The sequence below is a fragment of the Macaca fascicularis genome, chromosome 1 (assembly GCF_037993035.2).
Source record: "Macaca fascicularis isolate 582-1 chromosome 1, T2T-MFA8v1.1".
Taxonomy (NCBI): domain Eukaryota; kingdom Metazoa; phylum Chordata; class Mammalia; order Primates; family Cercopithecidae; genus Macaca; species Macaca fascicularis.
Genome location: NC_088375.1, coordinates 9,154,591 through 9,180,551, shown reverse-complemented (window position 1 = coordinate 9,180,551; position 25,961 = coordinate 9,154,591). Strand labels below are relative to the sequence as shown.

The 25,961-nt window shown below is 42.4% G+C and overlaps 1 long non-coding RNA gene across 1 annotated transcript; it reads right to left on the bottom strand.

Annotated features, from left to right (window-relative positions):
• Nucleotides 1-8,086: 8,086 nt before the first annotated feature.
• LOC135968481 (uncharacterized) lies at nucleotides 8,087-8,834 on the bottom strand. Its single transcript, XR_010583337.2, has 2 exons — nucleotides 8,711-8,834; nucleotides 8,087-8,330 (listed from the first exon to the last, which is right to left on the bottom strand). It is a non-coding gene; the product is annotated as an uncharacterized lncRNA (long non-coding RNA).
• Nucleotides 8,835-25,961: the final 17,127 nt, after the last annotated feature.

Here is a 25,961-nt window from a genome sequence, read left to right as displayed (position 1 = left end):
TTTAATGGACAAACAGGTCAAAAGGCATTCTAATGCTTGGAAGACCTAGAGCAGGAACAATGAATGAGTCTGTCATTTTTATTTAATAACTTGGAAGGGCTTATGGTGTTCATGAGTCCAATTGAGAGGCTCATTGTCTCTTCCTTTAAAAGCTTTCTGAAGGGGCCTAGCTATCAGTTCAAAATTGGGCATGCAGATATGAAAAACCCTGTCATACCTAGGAATCCATGCAATCGTTTCCTGGTAGTAGGTACTGCTACCTTCACCAGTGCCTCTTTTGGATCAAGGTATAAACTCCTCTACATTTGTGACAATTCAAATTTTAAGTATTTAACAGAAGTCTGGGGAAATCTGGGCCTTTTTCTTGCAGACTTTAGTAGCCCTATTCAGCTAGAAAATTTAAGTTCCAAATTGTGTTCTGGCCTGAGGCTTCTTCATCCTTGCTGGCAACTAGGATGTGACCCTTCTTTTAATTAGATATCCTTATATCTCTGGTTAAGATTTCATCAGAAGTGGTGGGAGAATTCTTAAAACTTTGAGAGAGAACAGTCCAACAATGTTGTTTGATCCTAGTCTCAGGAACTTCCCATGTAAAAGCAAAATGTCCTGAGAGTTGGAGCTTAGAGATGTGCAAAAAATAAAAATAAAAAATGCATCCTTAAGGTCCACAAGAGTAAACCAGCTTAAGTCTCTAGACAGAATAGTAACTAAAGCATAAGGGTTAGGCTCCAGTAGGTGGATATCTTCTACAATCTAATTAATGGCTGTTAAGTCCTGTGTTAAGGCACACAATAGTCTTGTGTGCCTGCTTTTGTACTAACAAAATTAGGGTGTGATATGGGAACCAGCATGGGCAGATGAGGTCCCATTCAAGAAAGGCAGTTAAGAAAGGAGAGGCTTGGTGGGGTGGCTCACACTTATAATTTTAGCACTTTAGGAGGCTGAGGCAGGAGGATCACTTGAGGCCAGGAGTTGCAGACCAGTCACTGTGTTTCTTCAATGGCTGAGGAAACATAGTGAGACCCCATATTGAAAGAAAAGAAAGATAAAGAAAGAAAGAGAGAGAGAGAAAGAAAAAGAAAGAAAGAAAGAAAGAAAGAAAGAAAGAAAGAAAGAAAGAAAGAAAGAAGGAAAAAAGAAAGAAAGAAAGAAAGAAAGAAAGAAAGAAAGAAAGAAAGAAAGAAAGAAAGAAAGAAAGAAAGGAAGAAAGGGAGAGAAAGAGAGAGAGAAAGAAAGAAAGAGAGAAAGAGAAAGAGAGAGAGAAAGAGAAGAAGAGAGGAAGAGAGAAAGAGAGGAAGGGAGGAAGAGAGAGAGAAAGAGAGGAAGGAAGGGAGGAAGGAAGGAAGGAACGAAGGAAGGAAGGAAGGAAGGAAGGAAGGAAGGAAGGAAGGAAGGAAGGAAGGAAAAGTGGAATATCTAACTTATAAGTGGAATAATAACTTTCCTTCAGTGGATACCGTCTCAAGTTTGTAACTCTCAATGCAGGAAGAACTTTAACATGCATAGGTGTTGTTCTCTTTGCCCATCACACCCTCCAATCCACCTGCATATCCAGTCTTACAAGATGTCTTCAGGGACCTCCACTGGGGATTCCTTGACTTGCAGCAGCACCACCTGGAGGCTGATGCTTGTTCTGGTGGCACTTTAATGTACCTCCCTCTGGGTGCAAAAGATACTAGCATTCAGCTTGGTTAGTAGGTCTCATCCTAGCAGTGAGACAGGGCACTCAAGCATATATTTAAAAACCATGTTTTAGGTGTGATTTGCCCACTTGGTGATCTAAAGATTAGAGAAATGACTTTTTCAAGGTTTCTCCAGGGATTCTAGCTATTAGCATTGTTTTCAGATAACTTGTAAAGTCTAATACTATGAACCGAATAGGTAGCCCCAGTATCAATCAGAAAATCCAGAAGATGATTTCCTATCATCATGGTCACTCAGGGTTGCATGTGGAAAATCTTAATGGGATCAGTAGAGTCAGAAGTAGTGCCCAGGTTTCATCATTCCTCATCACTACTGGTGATCTCAGGCATTTGGTGCATTGACTGATGTCTATCTTCTTCAAGAGTCTTATTTTGGTTGGGGCATTCTGTCTTCCAATGGCCCTCTTGTTTACAGTAGGCATATTGGTGGGGTCCCATTATGAGGTGTCTTATGTGGTTTGGATTCTGGGATGGGGGGCCACCTATGTTTAATTGCAGTCTTCCGACTTGTGGACCGTGGGTCATTTCCTTGGTCAGTGCCACTGCCAGCAAGGCAGCTTACTGTTTCACTTTCTGGACTTGATTCTGCTACTGAAAATCTTTAAAACAATGTCAACCATTTGAGACATCAACATCCCCAGGGTCTCCTCTGTTTTCTGTAGTTTCTTCTGAATATCCAGAGCTCTTTGGCTAATATAGTTTATATTTACCATTTTTAAGTTCTCAGGGGCCTCTGAATCTATATCAGTGTATTGCCTGCACATTTTAAAAAGCCCTACCAGAAATTCTGAAGGGTCTTCTTTAGGTTTTGGTTGTATCTCCTGCATTTTATTTAGACTCCTTTGTTTCGGAACTCCCTTATGAAGCACTGCTAAAAAGCAATTTGGGGAGCATTCAAGTCTAGCTCTGTCTCCTGCATTTATATTTCAATGAGGGTCAGGTGTGCGGATGGCCACAGATATCAACAGTTGCTATTTTATGTTTTGTTCTTACTGTTTAATTATAGTCATCCTAGTGGGTGTGAAGTGGTATCTCATTGTTGGTTTCCTTTTCATCTCCCTAACATCTAATGTTGATCACCTTTTATGCACTTGCTTACCATTCGTATATCTTCTTTGGAGAAATGTCTGTTCAAGTCTATTGCCCATTTTTGGTTCAATTGTTTGGGTTTCTGTACTTGAGCTGGAAGACTTCTTTATATTTTCTGGGTACAAGGTTCTTGTCAAATTTATCACTTGCCAATATTTCCTGCCATTCTGTGAGTGGTCTCTTCACTCTCTTGACAGTGTGCTTTGATGTACAAACGTTTTTAATTTTGATGCTGTCCTATTTATCTGTTTTTTTCTTTTACTGCTAGTGCTTTGTGGGACACATTAAGAAACTAATGCAAAATCCAAGGTCATAAATATTTACCCCTATATTTTTTTCTAAGACTTTTAGTTTTATCTCTTACATTTAGTTGTTTCATCATTTGGGGTTTTTATAGCTTGTTTGGTTAAAATCCAACTTCACTCATTCATTCATTCATTTATTAATAATCGTATACATTTGCATGCATAAGGAGATACATCTTCCAATTAGGGGATAATTATATTTGTTTCTTATAGGGAATTTACATTATTTTCCAAATTTTACCAAATAATAACAGCAAGTAAATATTTCTTTTAAAATTCTCTAAAATAATAAAACTTGTTCTGAATGCTAGCTTATAGAAGTATTGAAATGATGCAATGAGAGAACTAAGGAGTTAAAATTATTAGTGTTATATTTGCAATGAGTTCATTATTTTCTGTTTTTTTTTAAGAATAGTGTCACAATTAATTCGTATACTAATAGAATATAAAGTGGGTTTCTGGGTGTTTGCCTAAATATGTAGCAGATGGTATTTTAATTACAATTTGAGTTGCTAATTGTTGTCAAATAAAATTTTAATTAAAAAATTGTGGGGGAGAGCAATGTCATTGTCCTAAGCAGTCCTGCATTGCCCTCTGGTGGTCTTTCACTTACTAGGTCTTCTCATTGTTGATTTCAAGGACCTTCTGCCTTTCTTGATATTTTTACGTTTCACTTTAATTTTTTTCACTCTGATAGTATTTTAAATTTGGAGTTTAAGAATGTCAATAAAAAATTAAATTATCCTTTCTGTATTTCAAGAATCTTAATATACTTTTATATATAATTATTTTAGCCTACCAGAATTCCTCATTATGACTTTGTAACATTTTATGAAATATAAATTGTTTGTTTAATATTTCATATTGATAAGGACACTGTGCTCAGTTTCCTAGGTATGTTAGTCTGTAAATTTCCTTACAGTTTTTTGAAGTATAATTGATATTACAATGAACATCATCCAATTAAAGATTACAATTTCACAAGTCTGGGCACATGTATATATCCATAAAATCATCACTGCCATTAAGGTAATATACATGTATCCATTGCCCTGAAAAGATTTTTCTCATTTATTTGTAAAAATACATTGTTAGTCTGATGTACAAATAACTTCTGTTTGGTCCTTCACATTCACCTTTTGCTTGGGGAGGAGGTGGTCTGTACAGTGAAGAAATTGCTTGACCTTGCTTCGCTGTACAGTTAGGAACCCATAATAAAAGGCAGATCTAAAGATAGGTCATTAGCCAGGAGAGAGCATTGCCAGGACTGCCTTGGAGGAGATGACTATATGCTGAAAGCTTATGGGACTTTGCAGTTCCATGCTGGCAAAAGCCTGGGCAGCAGGAGCGGGAGTGGGTCCAAGGTGGTGGACCAAGGAGCAAAATAAAGGTCTTGATTGGACTGAATTCATTGACATGAGAGAGCCCACTATGGATTTGGGTTTAAAGTATTGGACAGACCACCTGCTAATGGTGTTGGTACTCTGGGCCCTATGAGGACTTCCAGATAATGAGGTCAGAATCCTCGGATGTCCTTGCCATACTGCTGAGGGAGGGAGGAAGGAATCAGAATGGATAAAGACAGGCACGGTGGGATGGAACTATGATGTTCAGTCTGCTCAGCCATCCCTAATCTTGCCTGCTGGGAGAAAGCAGAGCTCACTCACTTCATCAAAGTATTTAAAAAGTGCATTGGCAAAGGAGGCACCAGCATCCTCGAAGAGCTCTGTGCTTGGCCATCCTCTATTGCTGCCAATGATGGTAGGGGACAGTGAAGAGTGGCTGGGTCAGGTGGCTCGGGCATCAGAGACAAGGTGCATGCAGTCACATAGTATGCCATGCAGGCAGGATGGGAATTAGAGAATGACCCACAGGGATATGTGGTGAGGGGTAATTGATCGAGGGGTCCTGAGAAATGAAATTGATGGGCAGCCTACCAAGAAAAAAGAAATCTAGATATGATTGTTGCTACAGTGAGGACCCATTGTCTCTAATGTAGTTATGAGACATAAGCCAGTAATGACTCTGAGCTCCTAGACTGAAGGAGAGATTGGAGCCCTTCAAGGCTGCAATGTAGTCTCTGGTATGTATCATATATCTTTTCCCTCAGCTTCCCCAAATGTCCCCAAAGTCAAAGGTAATTACTGCTGTGACCACACTCTGGAAGAAGGAAAATATCTACATGAGGTTTCTAGAGAATTTTGTCTACATGTTCAGAGTAGATTTTGAGTCCCCAACATCAGAAATGCTGTGTGGCCCATCAGTTGAAGCAGGGGCTTTGGAGTTCTGGGGAGAGAAGCTGCCTTGGCCCAAGGTTAAGATTGTTCAGTGAGACCATGGCGTCCTCCTGTGGTTACTCCCCATTCCAGAACGGATGTATTTATCAACTAGTGGGATAGGAATTTTTTAGCCACTGGCGGAATCCCCACACTGGTTTCCTGAACCCAGGAATTTTCGTTACTAGGGAAGAAAGGCCCAAGTAGAGTTTCCTGGAATTACCCTGTCCTTGAGAGTAAACCAAAGGCAACACGTCATCCATGGAGGAGATAGGAGAGGTGAGCAGTGTCATCAAACCCTCAAGACAGGCAGGTTAGGAATTCCCACTGTTGCTCATTTTCCTTGCTTCTTTGGCTACATTAGAAGCCAGATGAGTCATGGAGATGAACAGTAGATTTCCACAAATGTAATCAGATGGAGAAGACAACGGGAGTGTGACTGTTTGTAGGAGATCTCAACACAAATAATCCATCAGTTACACAGCTGCTGCGGGAGGGCCCTGAGCATGGCACAAGACCCCTTCCATGATGCCAGCTGCTAAGCATGAAGAATTGACACAGGAAAACCTGCCAGCACCACAGGCTCCACGCTAAGCAGGAGGTCACAGTAAATAGCCCGCCCTGGAGGAATTTGAATCCAGCCCAACTACTGACTAGATGGTCTCAATTCCCTACACTACTGGCCTGGCAGAAGGTGTGCACCCGCTTCTGAACATAAATCCTAGTTACCCCAGTCTCTACTGCTCTTCTATATAATTTTATGTCAATAAATGTTGACGTTTAAATAAAATGGACAAATCCCTTAAAAGGAAAAAATAAAAACAACTCATTATATCAATGACTAGCGAATTTTTCATACTCAAAGAAAGCATCAAAGAATGTCAATATTCTCTCCCTCTCCCATCTTAGCAGTATAATTTATTTTTATGATTGCAAGTGGTTCATTTTTAGATAAATTTTAACATTTTTCTTCAAGCATCCAATTTCCCACTACTATCTTTGATTTCAGCATACTTCCAGTTCTCATAGAGAGGTGAAGGTGCTGCTTTCTGGGTTAAGGCCCAAGCAACATTGCTATTTGAGCAGGTGACCCATATATGCTACCATTTCCTCCAAGAGAGATAAATATTGTGTCAGGCTTAGCTCCTTGTTTAGATAAATTATTTTCCTCTTCTTCCTGGACGTCTTGCATTGGCTGTGGCCAGATGACTGAGTTCTAGCCAATGAGATGTGAGTGGAAGTGATATGTTCGCTTCCAGGTTGTGACTTTGAAATGTGGCCTGTTCATGCCCTCTTCCCCTGCCTGTTGGCCGAAATGGAAGAAACTTTTGTCTCTGAATTGCATTGAGGAAGAAAGCTGCCTGTCAACAAGAAATCTATACTTGGATTATCATGTGAATCAACAGTAAATATGTATTACATTAGGACACTGAAATTTGTGGACCTCCTGGTTTTAGTAACTAGCATTCAAGTAACTAATACAGATGTTGGGCTGGGTAATATAGAATATCACTAATATCAATAATTTATAAAATAAATTATTTCCCAAGAGTAAATCTTAACTAGATGTGGCTGAGATAAGTTGTTTTCTCTCACTCACCACTGTCTTCTTCCACAGTAATAAAATGTTTTATTTTATCTGGGAGGATAATGGCTCAGAACAAACACGGCATGACCTTTCCCAGCCTTCATTGTGTGTCACGCGTATGATCGTGTGATAAAATTCTAGCTAAGTGGCTAATTCTAGGATATGAGCAGAAGCATCATGTGGTAGCTACTGGGATTCTTCCTTAAAAGATAGATGGTTCAGTTGGGTGCCATGGCTCATGCCTGTAATCCCAGCACTTTGGGAGCTGAGATGGGCAGATCACGAGGTCAAGAGATGGAGACCATCCTGGCTAATGTGGTGAAATCCTGTGTCTACTAAGAATACAAAAAAATTACTTGGCACATGCCTGTAGTCCCAGCTACTCGGGAGGCTGTGGCAAGAGAATCGCTTGAACCTGGGAGGCGGAGGTTGCAGTGAGCCGAGATCACGCCACTGCACTCCAGCCTGGGCAAGAGAGGGAGACTCCGTCTCAAAAAAAAAAAAAAAGAAAAAGAAAAAAAAAGATAGATGCTTCATATAATGTGCTCTTTTCTTCTTGGTTATTTTCTACATTATGCTCTTTGAAATGCAGATGTGATGCCTGGAGCACTGGTTGCCACACTGAATCATGAGAATGAGTGTCCTAGTGATGATAGACCGGTAGGGTAGAAAGAACGTGGGTTACAAGGATTTCATGGATTACTTACATTGAGACTTACATATGAGAGAGAAACAAACTCTTCTGTGTGTAAATAATTCTTATTTTAAAGCCTCTGATATGTGTAGCCACACTGAATTTTATTTCAAATACTTGGTCTTGAAGGATAAGTAAATGTTTATCAGGCACAAAAACTTTGATAAGACATAAAAGAAGAACAATCTATAGTTGATTAACCATATTGGTTAAAAAAAAATCAAAGAAAGAAAAAAAAAGAAAGAACTAAGTTGTGAATTTGCTTATCTCCCTAAGAAGGACAAGCTAAAGAACACACAAATTATTCTTAGAGATTCCAGATTATAACACTAAAGGTCTACAGCTATAGATAGGGAAGGTGCAAAGGTGTCCATTGGTCAAGTCCATTGTTAGTTTGTTGGGGCTTCCAGAACAAAATACCACAAACTGGATGGCTTGAAAACCAGAAATTTATTGTCTCCCAGTCTGGAGGACAGAAGGCTGAGATCAAGCTGTCTGCAGTGTTGGTTCCTTCTGGGGGCTGTGAGGGAGACACCGCTCCATGCCTCTTTCCCAGCATCTGGGGGTTTCCTGGGAATCTCTGGCATTCCATGGCTTGTAGCTGCATCATTTGAATCTCTGCCTTCCCGTCCACATGGAGTTCTCCCTTTTTGTGTCTCAGTGTCCAAATTTCTCCTTTTGTAAAGACACAAGTTACATTAGATTAAGAGCCCACCCTGCTCTTTCTATCCCATTAGGATCACGTCCTAACCTAACTCATTACATCTGCATCTGCATCAACCCTGTCTCCAAATAAGGTCACATTCTGAAGTACTGGGGGTTAGGACTTCAACATATGAATGGTGGGGATGCAATTCAACCCACAGCCAGTACTAACATTAGAGCGTACCGCTATAAAAACAATTCCTACTTAGATTTCTCCACATGGCTAAATGTAAAGTGAAACAGTGAGGGCATTAGTAGTTTTGGAGGTTGAAGTTATTTGTGGAATAATATCACACTCCTCTTCTCTGGGGTGAATGCCAGGAGAACGTACAGGGAATAAAAATCAATACCTGTCCTCAAGACAGCTTCAGAGCCGGAGGGCCATCCCAGATGCTTCTTAAAGAGAAGAGGCCAGGAATTATCATCAACACAGAGACATAGCCAAAGTGCCAGAGGGCATGGAGGAGGGAACTATGAACTCCAAGTGAAGACGCTGAGAGCAGCAAACAGAGTGAAAACCAAAACTTCAGCACACATGAGCTTTCCTCAAAGCATGACAGTGGAACCGAATGCACGGAGTCCGAACATGACTGGAAAATCCAGACCTAGACGGTCACAATGGCTTAGGGAGGAAATGCCATTTAAATCAGGTATTCATGGAAATAATCTGACAGGCGGTGATGGAGTGGGGAGGTAGAGATTTCAGGGAGAAGGAATAACAGGAGCAAATCCAAGGAGGATTGAAGGACGGGGCAAGGCTGTTGTGCTGATTGCCTCCTGGGGCCTCTGCAGATGGAAAGAGTGACTGAGGAGCTCTCGGGGAGCCAGGGGACAGTGGCAGGGCAGGAAAGCAGCCCTTTGTCTGATACTTATGCCAGCTTCAGAAAGCCGCTCTCGAGTAAGGTTGATTCGGCATATTGCATCCCTAGTTTCAAAGCTGACTTAAGGATGGGTGGGACACCATTCAGGAGTAAGGATCTTCAAAGTCTTTCTTTCCTTTATGGGACTTGTTGGTCGGCTCTGCTGGGCACTGCCAGCTTCTCCTCAATGTCCCATGAGCTGAGTCTTTAAGGCCAGGCAATTCCAGGCTCTGGTTCCTCAAAGTCTGAATGTACCTGGATTACTAAGGTCCTTAAAAAATAGAGATATAGGGCCGGGCATGGTGGCTCATGCCTGTAATCCCAGAACTTTGGGAGGCCGAGGCGGGCAGATCACCTGAGGTCAGGAGTTTGAGACCAACCTGCCCAATATGGCAAAACCCCGTCTCTACTAAAATACAAAAAATTAGCCAGGGGGGGTGGCGGTGCCTGTAATCCCAGCTACTCGGGAGGCTGAGGCAGAAGAATCGCTTGAATCCGGGAGGCGGAGGTTGCAGTGAGCCAAGATCGTGCCACTGCACTCCAGCCTGGGCTACAAGAGCAAAACTCTGTTTCCAAAAAAAAAAAAAAAAACAGATACAGAGGATACAGAGGTCCGAAGTGAAGCCTGACAGATGGTAAAACAATCTCCAGGTGGCCTGGGTGCTCAGCCAGGTCTAGGACTTTAATTCCCCATGGCATTTGGAGTTAGCTAGCTTGTTTGAGAAGGCAAAGGTACGTGAACACCTGTTGAAAATTTGGTTACAAAGTTGGCCAAATAAGAAATTGTTGATATGAATTATGGAATCCTATAGTCATAAAGATTTTTAAAATGACTACTGGGAAACTTAACATTTATAGTGAAATTCTCTCTACTGCTCATTTTAGTTCCCTTCTTTTCTCGAAGTTAAATTATAACTCAATGTAACCCACAAAAGGAAAGGCTGTTTTTTTCCTATGCAAGTCTAAGATTTTGTGGAAGGGCAGAGTAGAAAAAAAAGATATGGAAATCAACATTTAATTTATGCCTACTACCATGCTAGAAACTAAAGGTATATAAGTTATTTATTAAAAATATGAATTACAACTTCAGCGACTAAGTTTAGAATCTAAGTAAAACGTGACAACACTTAGAGTAATTAAAAATGTATCACTGAAAGAAACAGAACCGTCAAAATAACCTTTAGATGAACATGGTTAGAGGATCACATTACTTTCAAGACTTACTAGAAAACTACAGAATCAAGACAGCGTGGTACTGACATAAGAACAGACACAGAGATCAAAGCAACAGAACAGAATCCTGCAGTAGATCCACACTTATCCATGAACCATTTCCTGACAAAGACAAAGACAATCCAATGGTGGGAGGGGAAATCACACTTCAGCTTTAGTGTCTGACTTCTTCTGCAGAACAAGATATTTTTCAGATTCATCAATTCTGTTGCTTTCTCCATGGTTTGTCTTTCATTGCTGAGGAGTATTCTATTGGACAAATATACTGCATGTTCGTGTTGATGGATGTGTGTGCTGTTACCAGTTTGGAGCCGCTGTGAATAAAATGGTGATGAACATTCCGGTAAAGGTCTCTTTGCAGACATGTGTTTTATTTCTCCTGGGTAAATACTGAGAGCTGGAATTGCTGAACTATAGGTCAGGAACGTGTTTACTTTTATAAGAAACTGCCAAAGTGATTATACCATTTTATCCTCTCACTAGCAACATGAGCGGTCTTGCTTTGCATCCCCACTGACACTTGGTAGTGTTCGTATTTTTAATTTTAGCCCTGTTCAGTATTGCGTGTTGGCACTTTGTTGTGGTTTCCATTTGTTTCCCTCGTGATTAATTATGTTGAGTACTGTGTCCCTGTGGAATGGCCACCTGTATACTTCCCTTTGTGGAAGGTCTATTTGAATCATGTGTCCAGTTTTCTTTATTGTAAACAAAGATATTCTCCAAATTCTCCTCCTCAAAACTTTATAATGTAACTTTCATATTTGGGCCTATGGTTCATATCAAATTAATTTTTGAGTATGATTAGTGGTAGGGAGGTTTTTTGTTCTAATACAGATGATGAAACTAAATCCTGAAATTGTTTTATAACCGTTCCTTTTTTTTTGAGGTAGGGTCTTGCTCTGTTGTCCCAGCTGGATTGCGGTGGTGCAATCATGGTTCACGGTTCATTGCAGCCTCAAACTACTGGGCTCAAATGATCACCCCACCTCCCAAGTAGGAGGGTCTACAGGTGCCTGCCGCCATGCCTGGCTAATTTTTGTATTTTTTGTAGAACAGAGTTTCACCATGTTACCTAGGCTGGTCTCCAATTAATGGGCTCAAGCGATCCTCCTGCCTTGGCGTCTTAAAGTGCCGGGATTACGGGTATGAGCCTGTAACAGCACCCAGCCTGTTCTATAATCTTTGTAGCCACTTCTGGAAGAAATTATAGAACCCTTCTGTCACTCAAGAAATTTCCCTTGGGCCTCTTCACTTCCTCACCTGTATCAGTCAAGCTCCTCTTGGGACACAGAACTAGCAACATACATATACAGCAAGGAGTTGTGAGGGTTCCTGGGCAAGTCTGAAATCCACAGGGCAGGCGTCAGGAGGTCAGGCTGGAACTCTGGGGTAGGAGCTGACAATCCAGAGATGAGATTTCTTCTTCCTCAGGGAAACTTCAATTCTTTTTAAAGCCTTTCAACTGATTGGAATGGCCCAACCAGATTATAGAGGATAATCTTATTTATTTCAAGTTAACTGTAGATGTCAATCACATCTACAGAATACCTTCATAGCAACACAGCGTTTGAATGATCAGCTGAGACTACAGCCTAATGAAGTTGACATAAAAACCATCACTCTCTTAATCCCCAGAACATCTAATGACTTTTGCCTGTTATTGGACTTCAAATAAATAGAATCATAGAATGTGTTTTCTTTTGTGTCTGGTTTTGTTCTGGAAAGTGCTATTACTTGACAAATTTCAAACGGCTGCAGAGGAAGGATTTACTTGAGGCGATATGACTTGAAATCTTGAAGCTTAAACCAATACTCTAATGCTCTTGACCGGAAAAAGAGATTAGAGCTCAATAAAAGAGAAAATGTGCCCATTTGTAAGATTTGGAAACGTAGGTAGAAATAGGATTACAGAATGAGTTCAAAATATAAATAATACATTTGATAAAAATGTGTAGCCAAAATTATAAAAATTATGATATATAAATATATGACACATTTTACATTCAGTTGCATAACTTCTGAGCATATGACTCACTATTTTAATAAAAATTTTACATAAATTAAAAATAGCATCTATAGTCCTGCCTAGCTTAGGTAATTATCAGTTAGAGAATACTACAAGAAAATGTGGGGGAAGAATGGCATAATGTCTTGGTTTTGCTTTAAAATATTCTGGGAAAAATAAAACAAACAATACATTTGAGGAGAGAGATGAAACAAGATTGGTAAAATGTTGTTGATGCCTGAAGGAAAATGGTGGGTTCATCAGGTTCATTTCATTATATTACTCTCCCTACCTTAAACATAATTTAAAAATTTATTAATTTTTATATAAACATAGTAAAGGTTAAAAAGTTGCACTTGCCTTTCTTGAATAAGAAAATACAACCCAGGCAATTCCACGCGCCCCGTCGGGGGACCGGATGGGGACGGGAGAAGGAAAAGGGCGCTTGGCTCCGGACCAGGGGTCCGGAGGGTGCCGGGCTGGGAAGGGAACAGGGAACCGGCTGGGGGCGGCCCGGCGCGGGACAGACGGACCCACACACCGCCCCCTGGCGGCCCTGCGACTCGCCCACCTGCGGGACCTCGTCGCCGTCCTCACAGCCCTGCGGCCACCGCCGACCCGGGCCGGTCCCCGGGACGTCGCGGGTGTTAAAGGGTGAGTCCACGCAGATGTCACCGTCGCCGCGGGCAAGGACCGCCAGGCTGCGGCCCTGCTCCGAATCCGGGCTGCGCTGGACACGCTCCTCCACCGCGGGGCGGCCGCTCCGCCACCCGCACGGCGCCCGGCAGCTGCTCCGGCCGGGGATTCGCGGGGGCGCAGCCGCCTGGGCCGCGGGAGGCTGATGTCAGCGCTCCGCTGTGACCGCGCCTGTTTTCGAGATAAGTTTAAATTACAGTCCATTTTCTCCTCTGTTACCCTTTTCAATACGTCAAATCTCTCTAATAATCATATAATTATTGTTTGGTAATGACAGGACACTTGAGATTTGCTTCCTCTCTTTTGGTTTTTGTTTTGTTTTGTTTTTTTAGAATTCCACTTTTCACCCTTTTAGTTATGTGTATGAATAAACATTTATTCATTTATTTTCATAATGTGTACATAAATATACATAATTATTTTAATTTGATTGGTGGTTGCCCTACAGATTCAGCGTTTATCTTTGACTTAATACTGTCGCTTAAACAAAAGACCCACTTATAGTGTAGCTTGGAGAAGCGATCCGGAATCTTCACTCATTGAATCCGTTTATCATACTACTGCCCTTTTCACAATTATTTCCATGTTTTACTTCTACACGTTTTCACTTGACTAGCTATTATTATAATTGTTATTTTTTAAAAGTAGATGTTAATTCAGAGTGTATATGTATAGGTAGTATATATAAAATTTTGTGCTCCTCTTCATTCCTTCCTACATTTCTGCACCCTCAACTATTAATTTTTTAAAAATCTTCCACTTTGAAAAATTCCCTTTAATATTTCTCATATTGCAGATCTAGTGATGAATTCTCTAGGATTGTGGAACATAGATTTCCATAAACTGCTGGTTAAAAAACCTTGCCAAAAATTACCAAAAACTAAAAATAAAATAAGACTAAAGGGGAACATTTTAAGCAACCTAGGAAACTACTGGATAAGAATTTTGATAATGGGAATTTGACCACTTATCACATCACCCTTGTGCGAGCAATAATATTTTATCTGTATGTATAGATGTCAAACATATTGGTCACAGCTTCTCTTATGATAACTAAATTAGCTTTTTCTAAGGCTTGATACCTTTAATTCTAACATAAATATTGATTTAGTTAGCTATGTTGTTTGTAAGGTAATTGTAACGTACTGCATGACTTGCAGTGAATACACAATAAATATTTGCTGAATAGATGACCATGAAAAGGGGTTTTTACAAATAACAATCACTAAATTGTGGATCTAAAGATAAATATAAGCATATGTCATCACTTGTCAGTTTTCCAAAGGCTATTTGAAAAGCAAGCCTCCCTAATGAGCAGAGCAGCCAGCAGTCACCCACACGCTGAGTAATGGTGAAATACACAGCAGCAAACCAGATCCTCTGATGCACTTCAGACATGCAGCTTTTTACCATTTTACATTATCACAAAAGTCACACTCTTCCGATCTTGATGAAAAATTATATTAATATTATGAATGTAGATGCCATTATAAATTGCAGATCACGCCTATGCAGACGAACAGGAATACCCTCATCTTAGCAAAGTCATATCTATGGAGAACACATTTTATATTTAGAAAACTGGAATTATCAAAGTTCCTCTTCATTTACATCCCAAGTATGCTAAAAGGCAAGTGAATCATGTCAAAATACCTTTTATCTCACTAAACTAGGTAAATTTTCAAAATTCAGCCTAAGGACACATGTGATCTTCTGCCTTCTTCTTTGTTTTTTTTTTTTTCTTTTGAGATGGAGTTTTGCTCTTGTTGCCCAGGTTGGAGTGCAATGGCGGGATCCTGGCTCACCGCAACCTCCGCCGCCCAGGTTCAAACGATTCTCCTGCCTCAGCCTCCTGAGTAGCTGGGACTACAGGCATGCACCGCCATGCCCAGCTAATTTTCATATTTTTAATAGAGACGGGGTTTCACCATGCTTGTCAGGCAGGCCTTGAACTCCCAACCTCAGGTGATCCACCCATGTCGGTCTCCCAAAGTGCTGGGATTATGGGTGTGAGCCACCGTGCCTGGCCGAGATCTACCTTCTTTACGGTAAACAAATATGCAATGTGACTTCTGAGTATGGAAAGTCATTAACACAGACACATACTCACTTATTATTGGGTCACAGAACAGTTTATAACCTCGTAGTTTTACTTTTATTATGACTTTTTTCATTTGGTGCAAAAATAAGTAAGGAGTCAGATTTTTTTTCCCTAAAATCATTAATATAAAGTTAAACTTTAAAAGTTGTTATCAGGCCGGGTGTGGTAACTCACACCTGTAATCCCAGCACTTTGGGAGGCCGAGGCAGGTGGATCACCTGAGGTCAGCAGTTTGAGATCAGCCTGGCCAACATGCTGAAACTCTGTCTCTACTAAAAATGCAAAAATTAGCCGGGCGTGGTGGTGCACACTTGCAGTCTCAGCTACTCAGGAGACTGAGGCAGGAGAATCACTTGAACCCAGGAGGCGGAGGTTGCAGTGAGCTGAGATCCTCCCACTGCATTCCAGCCTGGTCGACAGAGTGAGATTCCGTCAAAAAAAAAAAAAAAATTTGCTGTCACTTGTTTGGGGAACTTACTGTCTATTAATTATAGTAGCAAAATGACTCAGAGTCAAGCATGAAATACCCATATTTCATTGCATCTGAGTCATCCTCAACTGTAAAAACATTACTTTATGTACTACTAAAAAAGAAACATTTATTCAATTGTACTATTACCCAATGCTTCTTTAAAAAAAAAAAAAAAACTATATTATAACAGTTTTAGGTTTACAAAACCTAATGTTTTTTAGTCATCAAAATCATTACACATTTAGTGTATACACAGAGCTTATGGATTCTTTACACATGGATTTTAAAATATATGTTCCTTTTATGCATGTGTAAAAGAGAAAATATAAGCGAAATAAAATGCTTAGGTATTTTCAAATCTTTTTGGTATTCAGTGTCCATCTTTTCACAGTCAGTGGTGTTCATTTGGGTTTTCTAAATACTGGATGCTCTGCAGAACCTTGGGGATGCAGCAGCTCTTAAAACCATGCCACAGTTTAGTTGCTGGAATTTTCTTCTTGAATTATACTAAGTCTGCAAGTTTTACTGCTGGGCCTGTCTTGATTTTATCAGGTGTCAAAGATGCTTTCAGACAACCAGAACGTTGACTTCTTTAATTGTGTCCATACTTTGTTGACTCAGACATCAAGTGGTTGCCATAATCCAGGCAGGTGTCCAGTAATAACAACCAAAGTCACATATCCACAGGCAATGGTAACTGCACCACAAGTCCATGGAGACACCAGTGTTTTTCAGACATTGTCAATTCCAGACGTGTAAAACTGTGAAAAACACAAGTCACAGAATTAATTCAATAGCGTTATTATTTTCTCATCACAAATAGCTCTTCCCCATCCCTTACCCAAATGGGCTGAGAAGATACGTAAATAAAACAAAGCCATATATATCACACACACACACATAACAAAGCTACATATATATAGCTTTGATCTCAGGGAGAGAAGTAGTTTAAATCAAAGTTTTTTATACATTTAGAAATCATAGAATTTTTATACACTAAAGGAAAATGCGTTGTTCCGAACTCTACCCTATACCACTCCTCCTGTTTAATATCTAGTTAGGGTCAAAGCCAGCACCAGGCACTCAGGGGCAGACAGGACAGGGAAGGCAAGACCTCCAAGTTAAGTTATAATCCAATTAATTTGATTTACTGGATGCCTACTATTTAAAGGCACTGGCCTAGAATCTGGAGATGCTAGGTGTAATAAGATCCTGTTTATTTTCTCCAGGTAGGTGAAGGGATTGGTGACCATGAGCATTGGGGAAGACACACCCTTTCTGGGCCTTAGCTGCCTCACCTGCAAAATGCAAGGACGTGACCCATCGAATTCTACGGCTCCTACTGAACTAAAAAGTATTTGTAAAAGCAAACAAACAAGTAACAGAACGTTGCCGTTCTAGCCATCCCTAGAAAGCAGATATAGCTTTACTTTAAGTTCCATTTTTTAATAACATTATAAACAAAATAAGGAAAAGAAATATTCACATTGTTAAGATATTCTTTGTTATTTGTATTAGGACATTGAAAATATATTTGTTTATGCCAAGTTCTCTTATTCCGTGGAGGACAACAAATAAATCACACAATTGTGTAGCAACTTATCTGAAACAGGGAATCATTTTCCAGGCAAGATGGCGTGAGGTCCCTTTTCTTCCCAACATATCTGTAGACATTTGAATCTCCAATCCCTAATGGGGATGTTGGAAGAGATGGGGTTGGGGGTTACTTTGGTTAGTGTGGGCTCCCGGGCTCAGCATGCTGGGATTGTCTTCTAACTGGAGTGTGGATGATACAGCAATCAAAGTCGAGTGTAGAACCAGCGGCAGGTGATGGCAGGTCGGCCAGAAAAGCGAGATTCATTAGGCTACCCAAGGGTGTCAGAGGTGTCCTCAGAGACATAGAGTGAAGAACCACCCACCAGACACAAGGGAGGCCACAGTGAGCAAGAGAAGTCAAAGCAGGGGGTGATTCTGGGAAATACCTGGGGCCAGGTAGGTCCAAGCTGGGGGCTGCTGTGGAAGGACGATCAGGTTTAAAGAGCTTGTCAGGTTATCAAGTAGCTTGTTTACGGTGACCTCATATCCGAGCTCTTCTAGACGAGTCCCAGTGTCAAATGCACTTCTCCAACCTGTCAGATCTTGTGTCTCAAGTTCATTCCCTGGGTATTCTAAGGCACCTCTGCTTGGCCAGGTACTGGGCTAAGAACCTCCAGTACGGTTGGAACCAAGATGTAGAATCACTCCTCTCAAATTACTATCTTGAGAGGCTGACCAATGATTATGATAGAATACTGAGGGATGAACTGTCGAAGCTGGAGCATCTGGTGATTAAAATAGTAACTTTAACTCTTTCTTAAAATTATTATAACTACTTTAGTTATAAATCGATGTTTGTAGAATATAAAGGATTTTAGCAAACTCTTAGAGGGAAAATGGAAACTCACTGTGTTGGAAGTATAATGGATTTTTGCTATGCTAACATGAGATTTCCCCTCTGGACAGACTTCCACTGAGACCTCCTGCCAATTTCCTTTATTTGGTCTTCATTTATTTCATATTCTACTCCCTTATGAGGAAGACCCCTTGTTACCAAAAGATTCATATCACAAAGAAGGGGGTGCTGTGATTGGAAAGCATCTCTAGTACATTACATCCAATTGTCAAAATATATTTTGTAGAGACAGAGGTTTTTAGAATGGATGGATGGAGAAGGGAGCGGCAGATCTGGACTCAGATCCTGGGGTTAGACACAATTGTCCCTGGCTGCCTGTGTTTCAAGATACATTTCCAGTCAGAGGATTATCTTATATTTGTTCCTTATGGGGAATTTTCAGTAGCTTCCAAATGATAATAGAGATATAAAAAAATAAATGTTTATTGAAGACATTCTCAGATGCAGTGGCTCACACCTGTATGTGATCCTAGTGCTTTGGGAGGCTAAGGCTGGAGAATCACTTGAGGCCAGGAGTTCAAGACCAGCCTGAGCAACATAGCAAGACTCTGTCTCTCCAAAAAACTTTAAAAGCTAGCTAGAGGCCGGGCACGGTGGCTCACGCCTGTAATCCCAGCACTTTGGGAGGCCGAGGCAGGTGGATCGTCTGAGGTCGGGAGTTCAAGACCAGTCTGACCAACATGGAGAAACCCCGTCTCTACTAAAAATACAAAATTAGCCAGGCATGGTGGCGCATGCCTGTAATCCCAGCTACTCGGAAGGCTGAGGCAGGATAATCTCTTGAACCCAGGAGGCAGATGTTGCGTTGAGCCGAGATCGCGCCATTGCACTCCAGCCTGGGCAAAAAGAGCGAAACTCTGTCTCAAAAAAAAAAAAAAAAAAAAAAAAAAAAAAAAAAAAAAAAAGCTAGCTAGGTGTAGTGGTGCGCACCTGCAGTCCTAGTTACTAGGGAGGCAAAGGGCCGTGCGGGGGTGGGGATTGCTCAAGGCCAGGAGTTTGAGGTTACAGTAGGCTACGATCATGCCATACACTCCAGCCTGAGTGACAGAGCGAGACCCTGTGTCAAAAAACAAAAAAGAAAAAGAAATTCCCTAAGGTCATGAACACATTCTGAAGAAGGCCGGCTAGAACAACTACTGAAACAGGCAGTATCCTCGTCAAAAGCAGTCACACACTGCCCTCTGGTGGCCATATGAGAAAATGGCATGAGTGCTGCAGGGCTCCGTAACTTTGTCTCCAAAAGATCACATTAAAAGTGAGGTGTCGTCTAAGAATTCTGATTAGATCCAAAACAAATTGTGTAAGAGTCAATGCTTTGGGGGTGCCTCCTAGTGGAAGTCTTTGTTTTGTCATTGCGCGTTATGAAAAAATAGGTCTCTCCCCAGTACACCATTTCAGGGAGTATTTTTATTGAGCAGCTGAATGAGGCTTTGGATTCTAGAGCAGAAAATGGAGACAAGTTTGCAGTCTCACCACCTTAGCAGGATGAGGGGTGGGGCAGTGTTGAGAGTAACTGGTTTACATCACAGCTATGTATGTCTGCTTTAAAGATAATAGAAAACTAAATCAAAGTATATTGATGGAATCCTTCTGATTTATTTTATTATTTATTTATTTATTTATTTATTTATTTATTTATTTATTTATTTTGAGACGAAGCCTCACTCTGCTGCCCAGGCTAGAGTGCAGCGGCACGATCTCGGCTCACTGTAACTTCTGCCGCCTGGGTTCAAGCTATTCTCCTGCTTCAGCCTCCCGAGTAGCCAGGATTATAGGCGTGAGCCACCGTGCCAGGCTGATATTATAAAAATAAAACATCTCAGAGAAATGAAAACTATCACTCAAAACAGTTGTATATTTTCATCTAATTTAGATACAGAGATTTTTTTCATAAACAGTGGGAGATCCTGTATTCACAGTTACTTTTTCACTTAATATGAACACTTATTCGTGCCATTTAATGTTTTTGAAAATCTGATTTTAATTGCTGTCTAGCGTACCTTACTATAACTTGTACATAAATTGCATGCTTCTGGGCCAGGCACGGTGGCTCACGCCTGTAATCCCAGCACTTTGGGAGGCCAAGGCGGACGGATCACCTGAGGTAGGGAGTTCGAGACCAGCCTGAGCAACATGAAGAAACCCTGTCTCTACTAAAAATGCAAAATTAGCTGGGCGTGGTGGCACATGCCTGTAATCCCAGCTACTCGGGAGGCTGAGGCAGAAGAATCACTTGAACCCGGGAGGTGGAGGTTGCAGTGAGCCGAGATCGCGCCATTGCACTCCAGCCTGGGCAACAAGAGCAAAACTCCGTCTCAAAAAAGAAAAAAAAAAAAAAAATTTCATGCTTCTGTAGCTCCCCGTGCTGTCTCCCTCTACCAGCCAAATCTGATTTCTCTGCAAAAGTGGAGCTCAGTTGCTGTCATCTTCAGGCAGTTTCCTATGCTGGAATAATTCACCAGCCTTCTAGCACTTTCACTTTATCCTTCTTAGGATAGCAGGCACTTCATACCATGTCCGATCTCCTTCTGTAGACTGGGAGCTTCTCTCAGGCTATGGTGCAGCCCTCTGTTCAGCTCCTAGCTCAGGACCTAGCATACAGTAGACACTCAACAAAGATTTGAGAATCACAGTTGGTCAGGCGTGGGGGCTCATGTTTGTAATCCCAGAACTCTGGGAGGTCAGATTGGCGGAAGGATTGCTTGAGCCCAGGAGCTGGGGCCCAGCCTGGGCAACACGGTGAAATCCTATCTCTACAAAAAGTTAAGAAAGTATCTGGGTGTGGTGGCACATGCCTGTGGTCCCAGCTACTCAGGAGGCTAAGGTGGGAAGATAACTTAATCCCGGGAAGTCCAAGCTGCAGTTAGCCATGATTACATCTCTACACTTCAGCCTGGTTAATAGAGCAAGACCTTGTCTTAAAACAAAATAAAACAAGAAACACAATTAATCTAAATGAGTTACTCACTGTTGCAGAGAACTCTAGTTGTCCAGCAAAATCCATTCTCCCCTCCTCTGCACAAACAGCTGTACCACATTTCCCAGACTCCCTTGTGTTGTGTAGTCATGTGACCACTTCTTGTCAATGGAAGGGGAGTGGGACTCATGGGAGCCACTGCCGGTCTAGGCCCATAAAATCCCCCCAAGGGTATTTCTTCATGCTGCTTCTTTTTCTATGGGGTTGAAGTCCCAGGGATGGTGAAGGCACTAGGTGAAAGAATTCAGGGTTCCTGAGTGACCACAGGGAGAACTGCCTCCCCAAACTGAGTGCACAACCAATATAGCCAGGGGGCAGTGAAATACAGTGTTACACCCTCGGAATATGAAGGGTTATTTGGCTATTACCATAATCTCACTGATAAAGCTGCTTAAAAATTTCATTGTGGGATTAACTTACATAGTTATTATATCTGTGTCACATTTAAAATGACAAAAATCCATTTGGCCTTGCAAGAGCTGCCTTCCATTTGACCCTGCTGTTCTGACCCCGCCACTTTACCTCAGAGAACTTCGATCTCTCAAAATATTTTTATTCTGTGCTCAATAACCTTTGAAATCAGAATTATTATCAACACAGGCCGGGTGTGTGGCTCATGCCTGTAATCCCAGCACTTGGGGAGGCTGAGGTGGGCGGATCACCTGAGGCCATGAGTTCAAGACCAGCCTGACCAACATGGTGAAACCCTGTCTCTGCTAAAAATACAAAATTAGCCTGGCCTAGTGGCACATGCCTGTAATCCCAGCTACTCGGGAGGCTGGGGCAGGAGAATCGCTTGAATCCGGGAGGTGGAGGTTTCAGTGAGCCAAGATCGTGCCATTGCACTCTAGCCTGAGCAACAAGAGCGAAACTCCATCTCAAAAAAAAAAAAAAAAAAAAAAAATTATTATCAACAATTTAAAATTTTGTTGAGAGCAAACTTTGGTAAGATATTTTAACTCAGTGATTTTTTAACCTATAGAAAGTAAACCAATGTCGTTTATTCACTTTTATTTTTAATTTACTAAAATTTGATTTTTTATAGTTTAGGAAACTGAAATTGTTATCAGGATCAATTAAGTTTTATGTAAGCGATTTGCCCACATAATTTACTGACTATATATTCTCTCTTTTTAAGTTTTTTAAGGAATCATTCGTTCTACTTTTTCATGTGCCCGGGGTCAAATAATACATGTCAAAATGCTTTTTAATTTATAAAACTTGTACCTAATATATATAGGTACAATATATAATATTGTACAATATTTTTTTCTCATCAGTTCTTTGTCAGTGATACATTTTACCATGTGAAGTTTTCACCACCATTATTAGTTTTGTTTTGGGTGGACTATTTTTGCCGTAACACTCACAATAGAGGTCAAGGTGTCCCGGGGGCCAACACGGTGAGGTCAAAGCATTCCACTTCGTTCACTTACAGAGATTCAATCGTGACCCGGTTTAGGAACGTGCTACTTGCCCAAAAGTCTCCACAATCCTCCCCCTCTGCCCACCCATTTAGGATATAAAAGAGGATTTTCTCAGACCTTCTTCCAATGCGCAGACAGATGAAAGATGACACAGAGGTTCTTATCATTCTGCTGAGGAATTGAAAGCAGGTTTCCCATTCCAATGTCCCCGTTTGGAACCCCGGCTTTTGGCCGCTCTCTGAGAATGAACAATCACCAAGAAAAGAGAGGCTGCGGTAGGTGAAGGGATGCCCAGTGCACCCAAGGAGAAGTCCGTCCCTCCTGCCTCCTTCAGCTTGGAGTTTAGGGTAGGGAGAGGGCCCTGTTCGTTACATGCGGTTTTCATTCCTGTCTTTTTCTTCAAAACAGAGACTCAGTTTTATTAGGAAAACAATTTGCCAGACAAACTAGACATCTATTATTCCTAACTTCTCCTGCAGCTAAGAGGGACCGGACAAAGTTCAAGCTGATTAGCTGTGAGCGGAAGGACTGAGAGGGTCTTTGGGGAGGGTGCTTAGGTGGAACTGACACAGCTGTGCGGCCCCTTTGTCCTTCTTTCCTCCTCCTTTTCCTCTGAAAAGCAGTCTCCGTGGACCCTGAGACAGGCTTCAGGATGGAAACCAGCTACGAAGATGGTGGGGGAGAAAGATGTCATGCTGGCTGAGTGCCTTGGGGGGCCACCCAGGGGCAGCACGGAGACCACCTCCAGAGCTCCTTCATGGGAGAAAGGAAAAGCTCTTTCCCTCTCTTCTCTGTGGCGCTGTTATTCTGGGTTTTCTGCTATGTGTAGGCAAAACTAATCCTAACCAAGACACCAGCTTTTCGTTGAATCAGTGTGTGAACTTGAACCAGACAATTTTTTCCCTGGGACTTATTCGTTCTACACAAGAGGCAGGGGTGCGGTGCTCTGCATAATTCTGAAGATCCAGAGTTTTTTCCTGGCCCACGTCCATGTTCACTTCTAATTGTTACAGTGCCTACATTACCATTTAGGGTACTATCCACTCCCTGCAATTCCATATGGTTAAGTGAGGCTGACACCACTTTCTGGCTGCAGGGGACAGGACAGGTGGGAACAGATATTGGAGGAACCACCGGTGTCTTGAGCGTGTGCTGTGCAGGGGGTCTCCTCTGCACTGTCTGCACCCCACGTGGGCCCCATGTGTGAGCATTGACATAGGCTCAGCTGCTCGGGAAAGGGTCCACCTGTGTCTTCCCCAGGAAGACAGTCCCGACCTTGAATCACCATCTTGCCTGACCATCCCCGTGGCAAACTCTTACTTCTCAGCATCCACACACACACACGCGTGCACACGCACGCACACACACACGCACGCACACGCATGCACACACACGTGCACGCACACACATGTGCACACGCACGCTCACACACGCGCACATACACACGCACACGCTCACACACGCACGCACGCACACACACACGCACGCACGCACATACACACACACGCACATATACACACACGCACGTGCACACACACACACACGCATGCACACACACCCTGACATCACAGATAGAGACCATGGGGGTGGGGTAAGAGAAGTGTCCGTGGGAAGAGGAGATCTATAGGCTACACAGAGGAATTTAGGCTTGAGCTAAGTTTGAGGTTTTCCCAGGGGCATCCCTTGGGGGACAGGGTGGAAGGAGAGACTGGGCCTCTACGTGTTCTGCTCACCTGCCTCCCCCTGCACCATCTCCTCCATGCTGGGTACCTGGATGGATCATTACTCCAGTGATTTCTATCAGACACCACAGTTGCCCCCTCTCAAGGTGCTGGGGCCTATCTGCAGCTCAACATGCTTGGCCGGGGCCTGCAGCACTGTGTCCACCTACTCCTGGCCCAGCTGTAGCATCCAGAGCCCACTGAGGCAGAGTCTGAGGGTGAGGAGGCCTGGAGGTGAGTGCAGGTGAGCATGTAGGGAAGGGATAGGGCTGGACCACACAGAGCAGAGCTGCCAGAAACTGGAGAGGGGACACAGCAGTGATAAACTCAGCCCAATTATGTGGTAGACTGCAGTCTAGGAAGACGTCCTGGGAGTAGGACATTGACTGGGCTTCTCTGATAGGCAGGGGGAAGGTTTTGTCATTGGAAGGCACGTGGAATGTCAGTCATGTTGATGTTTACTCTGAAGTGGGGAGGGGAGCAGCCTGACCCCTGAGACCTGGCTGGACATCACTGTTGAGGTTCCAGCCAGATTTCTCAGCAGGGTGCTGTCCACACCTTCTGTACATCCTGGGGTTCCCTTACCTGAGTCTCCTCCCTGATTAGAAGACTGCAAATGACCCTGTGGACTACTGTCTACACACCCCCTACCCCATGACCCTCCATAGATGTACAGAATTTCACCAACCCTGCCTCCCTACAGCCCCTGTGGAAGGCCTGGGTGCAGCCAGGGTCCCACCTTGGAATAGACAGATGTAGGTTCAGACCCAGCTCCTCCTCCTTACCACTTATGTGACTCTGGGCAAAGCCACTGTGCCTCTCAATGTCTCCCCAAGCCTCCTCTCCTGCACAATGGAGATCATCCTGGCATCAACTCCCTAGGGATGTCATCAGGCATGTGTGAGATAACACTTAAGAAACCTGTGGGCTGGTATCGCATGTAGGTAATGGACAAATTAGACATGAAATGCATGAAGGGATGGTAGGAATTATCCTGGAATACAACTAAAAAGAGGCCTGGGTTCCTGCCATGTGATCTTTGAAATGTCCCATTCCTCCTGGCCTCATTTTCCTGTGTGTACTATTAGAGGGCTGAAATTTAATAAATTCTGATATTGTCATCCTCATAAAAGCTTGCAATGGTTAAATGTGTGTTTAGATTCAGACCCAAGGGCCACATCTCAGCCTATGTGATAGGAGCCACCTCAATGGCTCCAAAAGGTTCCCCCACTTCCTGGTGGACACATCCTTGTGTCATGTCCTCCCCTGGAGTGTGGACTGACTTAGTGACTCACTTCTAACCAATAGAGTATGGCAGAAGGGATGAGATGTCACTTCCAAGATTCAGTTATAAAACGACTGTGACTAGTATCTTGCTGTTTCCCTTCTCTGTTCTCCTTTCCTTTCTCTGTGTTGTCCTCTCTCTGTCTCTCCCCCTCTCAGATCCCTGACTCTGGAGAATCAGCTGCTGTGTTATGAGCTGCCCTATGGAGAGGTTCATGTGTCCTAGGATATAGAGAGGGCAACAGACAGAGGGGAGCTCAGGCCATCAGTCCTAACTGAATCCTTCCAGTAACTATATGAGTGAGCTTAGCATTGGATCCAGCCCCACTTGAGCCTCAGCTGAGACCACAGCCCCAGCCTCCTGAGAGATATC